The sequence below is a fragment of the Lynx canadensis genome, chromosome A3 (genome assembly GCF_007474595.2).
Source record: "Lynx canadensis isolate LIC74 chromosome A3, mLynCan4.pri.v2, whole genome shotgun sequence".
NCBI lineage: Eukaryota > Metazoa > Chordata > Mammalia > Carnivora > Felidae > Lynx > Lynx canadensis.
Genome location: NC_044305.1, coordinates 37,321,738 through 37,327,737, shown reverse-complemented (window position 1 = coordinate 37,327,737; position 6,000 = coordinate 37,321,738).

Here is a 6,000-nt window from a genome sequence, read left to right as displayed (position 1 = left end):
CAGTAGTTCAATCTGCTTGACTATACTCCCTTGGAAGGTACATTCTTCCTGAATGCAGTTGAGGAGGGAGGAAAAGGGGATGAGAAACTTTAACATGAAGAAGTTTGTCCCAAGAGGTGCTCAAATTCAGCCAGTTTTGTGATTGGGGTGAATGACAGAGTCAGTCTCTGGGAAGCCACCATGTGACATGATTCCCACTCACACTGAATGTTACCTCCAACCCAAATTATGCCTATAGTCTGGAATTTTTACAAGGGGTAATGACACTCTTACTGGGTGAATGTGAAAATATTTAAAGTCTATCACAATTGTTCTATTTCTGTAATTCTTTCTTTATCTAAGGCAAATAAGCCTAAACGAAAGGAATGGCATGAGGTTTCTGATAAACCTATTTGTCAAGTAAATCTGAAATGTGAGGAAGGAGTGGACCGATTTAGCAACTCTTTCAGCAATCAAGACTTTGGTTACTAGCAGTAACCAAGTATACTGTCTCTGTAGGGAATGAAAGATCTGGGACACTCCAGTAGTTAAAATTTTCTGTCCTGTAGAAAAAAAACAGATACAAAGTGGCCAGGGCTTTCCTCCAAGAGCACTGGTGAGGGAGGGGTTCTTCAGAGAAGAAAGGAATGGAAGTAGGGTCAAGGGCACTGTCATATTCCCCCAAAGACCAGAGAGTACACAGCTGGCTTATGAATGTTCACGTGAGGTGACAAAGCACTGCTGGAAAGATTAGATAAGTAAATGTTCTGTTGATGAGGCCTTGGTGATATGGTCACAATATGCAGAGAAGATTAAGAAAGCCCTTGGCAAAAAGACCTTAGAGGAATACAAGTGATATGCCCATCCCACCGGCCTAAACAGTCCTTTCTGCTGAACTTCCCCAGATCAAACACTGTGTGGTCCCAGGTCAGGGATTCCCAAAGAGTTGAGAAATGGGAGAGAGGCTCCAGGTAGAAAAGCTGTGTGAGGTTTCCTGCTCACCTGAGTGAGACCCCATCCTTGCTCCCTGCTCCAACCAACCCTCTCCCTCCAGTTCCTTCTGGCCCCAAGGGATGGCTGAGCTGTTGTATCAACCTACGACTTCCTCTTTTCTTCCTGACCCTGAGGGCCTACCCAGTCTCTCTCCATCCACCTGTACCCGGAAGAAGATCATGAATCATCTAAAGTTTCCTAAGGGTGTTGCTGTTAATGATAATGAAGAAACACACAAGGGAAAGGCTCCTTCCTCTCCACCTCCACAACCTTTTTTTTGCTTTACTAGGGCCTGGTTTTCTGAGTTGAATCATACAGCAATGCTAATGGGGAAGTATACAAGAGTGGAAGTGATTTCAGTGACAATATTACATCTAACAAGGTGTTTAATACTCCAGGTGAAGGCTCCAGTTTGAGGAGCTGGAGCTAGGGGATGAGATGTGGTCTGATGAGAAGACAGTTTTGCCTGGGGAATTGAGGCCAAGAAGCAACGCGTTAGCAGAACCAACTACGTGGTGAGGACCCTTGCCAAATGGATATTTGGGAAGTATATGCTATGAGTATGAGAAAGATTCCTCCTCCTCTCCCCTATGAAATCCTCATGTTCACTTAATGCCTTTGGGGATTGTGGATTCTCTGTGGGTAACTTCAAGTGGCACTGACTCTGAGGTCCTGGTTAGAAAGGAGCACAGGGTCTGCATGTTAGGTACCTCCAACACTGATGGCATAAATGGCCCAATACGATACTCATCTTTTTATCCACAGCCCTTGCTACATGACTCTGCAGCTCTTCTCAGTAAAGAGGTAGAGTCTCATTCACCACCCCTTGCATAAATGGCCCAATACGATACTCATCTTTTTATCCACAGCCCTTGCTACATGACTCTGCAGCTCTTCTCAGTAAAGAGGTAGAGTCTCATTCACCACCCCTTGCTTCTGGGTGGTCTTGTGACATCTTCTGGCCAACACAACGCAGAAGTGATGGTGCACAAATTCTGAGCCCAAGCCCCCAGAGGCCAGGCACGTTCCTTCCTGTTGTAGGTAATTCTCTTGTGCCTTGGCCACTGGCCTGAAACCACCCAGACCAGCTTGCTGGAGGATAAGAGACAATCGGAGCAAAGTTGCCCCAGCGAAGACAGCCAGTACCCAAATGTGAATGAACCCAATCAAGTATGTGTCGCTGCCAAGACAACCCACAGCCGTTCTTAGGCACCAGAGCATAAATGTATTGCCGTGCACTCCTGAGGTTTTGTATTTGTTATGTGATACTTGTGCAACACAAAGCTGCCAAAAATCTATTTTAAGTATGCCATTGTGGGGGTCTGGTGGAAGATGAGAAGAAGAGAACAGAGAGTGAGGGCTACAGAAGAGGCTGGGCACAGGGCTCTGTCAGGACCAGTGGCCAGGAATATCAGCCTGGAAGAGGAGATGCTGCACGCTGAATGAACAGGCTGGCACATGTCTGAAGGAAGTGGAATGGTTACAGAGACAGGACTCAGAAGTGGGGTTCCAAACATGGGTGGGCACCAAGACCACTTAATAAAGGTGATTAGAACTTAAGCAGGGGACATGGTCAAGTGGACTAGAGATGGGACCAGGACATTGCTGAAAAAACTGGATCTTTGAGCTTTTGAGGTGCAGATGGAGGGCTGGGGGGGTATAGGGAGACTGATGAGAGCAAGAATAACAAGCAGAGGTCAGTGTCAAGCAGTCAGGGAGTCAGAGAATAGGCCTTCCGATTCCCCTGGTTTACTTTATCCACTAATGCTGACTGTGGCCTTGCTTGGGGCCAGTTCCAAGATTCATTGAGTTCAGGGCATATGCATGAGACTGATTTCTGAGAGTCTGTGGTGCCAGGGTCCCCAGCAAAGAGCAGGGTGCTGAAGCTAAATGTCCATGTGGGTGTAAGAAAAGGTTCCAAGAGGCTTGTCTATACCAGTGGTTCCCAAATTTTCATGCGCATCAGGATCCCCACACACCTGCTCTGAGCTTCACATAAAAGTGACTGGTCCCTGAATGAGAATCTCTGGAGAGTGAGGCTCCTAAAAGCGTATTTTGCAAAACAGAGAATCCAGCCCTAAACCAGGGACCAAAAATTAGCTGATGTCAGGGCCCTTGTCAAATGAGGCCCCGGCACTGGCTTAGGAGGTGAGCCCACAAAACGGGAGACATTCACAGGGAGGGCAGTAGAAAGGAGGTAAAGTGCCAGCAAGACTGTGGGGGGAGGCAGGCAAACTCAAATTCTCCTGGCACACCTGTGTTTACCTGAAGAAAGACAATTAGCCATTCAGTGACTCCTTGTGACATTCACATCACTCATCAGGTCAAACCTCCTTTCAACATGCAACAAATAATTTCAATGCTAAAAATGATTTTAATCCCCAAATATTTGGAGAAGGGGTGATATCCAAAATTGTCTAAGATTGTAAGCCAAGAATAAAGAGCATATTTTGACTCTAGCAGAACAAATACAGGGGATTTTTTTTTTTTTTTTTTACCAGCAAACAGACTCCTCTTGGAAAATGTTTTCAAAGGGTCTCTCACACACCTGTTGTGTACTCCCAGTCAGCTTTTACACAGCAGTTTTGAGAAATTCTAACTGGTGTGCTAGAATCCATCTACATCATGTCTCTCATTAACATGACAAAGTTGAAATACTTATTAGAAATTTGGTTAAAGTAAGAAATTCCTCAACAATATAGCTCTTTGTAGCTCTATATACTCCTTAGCTATTCACTTGAAAGAACAACAAAATGATTTTTTTAAAATTTATTTTGAAAGAGACAGAGACAGTGCAAGTGGGGGAGGAGCAGAGAGAGAGGGAGACAGAGAATACCAAGCAGGCTCTACACGGTCAGCGCAGAACCTGAAGCAGGGCTCGAACCCATGAAACTGCAAGACCATGCATGACCTGAGCCAAAACGGAGTCAGACGCTTAACTGACTGAGCCAGCCGGGTACCCCCAAAATGATGCTTTTTTTAATTGTCTGCACTGACAACTTATGTGTGTGTAAAATGAAAGTAAACTGGTTCTCATAAGGGCATATATGAGGAAAATGCATAGGTTTAATTTGTGGCCTTTTAGACTTTGTTTTACTTAATCAACATATAACACTTCCTGTTTGCCAGGTACTGTTATAAGTGCTTTAGAAACTTTAATTTACTTAATCATCATAATAATTACCTAAAGAAGGCACTATTATTATTGCCATCTTTCTTGAGCAAACTGAGGTTCAGAGAGGTTAAGTGACTGGCTTGGAGTCACATGCAGCTTAGAGCCGTGGTAGTCTTGCTCCAGCGTGTTATTAACCAGTACAGTCTGTTGACTTTTTTCCCTTCCTTTTTTTTTTTTTTTTAAATGTTTATTTTATTTTTGAGAGAGAGAGAGAGAGACAGTGTGAGCAGGGGAGGGGCAGAGAGAGAAGGAGACACAGAATCCGAAGCAGGCTCCAGGCTCTGAGCTGTCAGCGCAGAGCCCAACACGGGGCTCAAACTCACAAGCTGTGAGATCATGACCTGAGCTGAAGTCAGATATTTAACTGACTGAGCCACCCAGGCGCCCTCCTTTTCCCTTCTTTCTAAAAGAATCTTAGAATCAAGAGAGGGTATCTATAAATCAATTATCTACACAGGATGGTAGAGTCAAAACAAAAAAACAAAACACTTCTTCTCCTTTAGGATAAATGTAAGGCAAGACATCTTCACCAAGCCCTCTTTTAAGTGGATGTCACAACCACCACACGCTGGGGATCACCCTTCCACTTTCCAGAATCTTTGTCATTCTCTCCAATCCCTGGCCCCCTTCGGTACTCATTTGCATTACTCACAGCCTAGCCCTAAGTACTTCTGTTTTCATTCTGAGCTAGCCTGTACTTCCCAGAGCTCAGAAAGATGTTTCGAAAACACAAAATTGTGTTCTGGTCTATTTCAAATCTCTTTAATGTCACTGCTTCATTCTGTGATAAAAGCCAGGTTATTTAGCCTAGCAGATGGAAGCGTGTGTTCAGGTCCAGTTCATTAGCTGGCTCCATACGGGGCACACAGTTAGGTGGCTTCGTTCTCCCACATGCCCCTTTTCTTAAGCCACGTGGAGCTGTTTGCCCTTCTATCTGCTCTGCTGTTTTTCTAGAATTCCCTTCGCCCTTCCCTGCTCCCTCCAACTTGCATCACACCAAGCTTCACTAGATAATTCTAATGCATCCTTCAAAACCCAGCTCAAGCATCACCTCTTCTTCCACTGATGTGGATGCCCTTTGCAGTGCTCCTGTCGTAGCCAAGGCATTTCTCTCCTGCCCTGCACAGGCCTCTCCAAGTGTGAACTGCAGATAGCAGCAGCAGCAGCAGCAGCAGCAGCAGCAGCAGCAGCAGCATATGGAAGCCTGTTGGATGTGCAATTTCTCAGGCCCCACTTAAGACCTAGCAAATCAGAACTTCTGGGGACAGAGCCTGGCAATTCATGATAATTCTTGTGCATGCTAAGGGCGGAGCAGCACTGCCCTGGACCTTTTGAGAGCACACACCATGTCTTAATGGGTCTCTCTACTGACCGGGATGAAGCAAAGGATCAATAAATGACCAATGAGTGAATGAACATTGGGCTAATCCTTTCACTAATTAAACCTTATGTCTTTCATCTAAGAAACACTGAATAGTCCCTTGATGCCGCCAAATGTTCTTAGAGTTGGAATTTGTCTTTAATTTCACATTGGTTAAGGCTCAGGTGTACTGTTTGTTTTGGCACTATTATACAGGACACTGAAATAAACTTTAGAGCTGGTTAAGACAAGCACAAAAATGTATAGAATCTCTCTCAAAAGTACATTTTTACGTATTCTACTGTACAGCAGAAGGTGGTCCCCTCTGCTTCAAGCTTTAAAAGATTATTTGCAGCTTTCCTTAAATAGTCATCTTTCTTTAGACTATTTTTTGAATATAGTTTAGGAAGGAAAATGCAAATTGTACAGCTACAGTGAAGACTGCTACATATCAAAATATCTCATAGACTCTTCTGGTTTCTCACAACAGTCC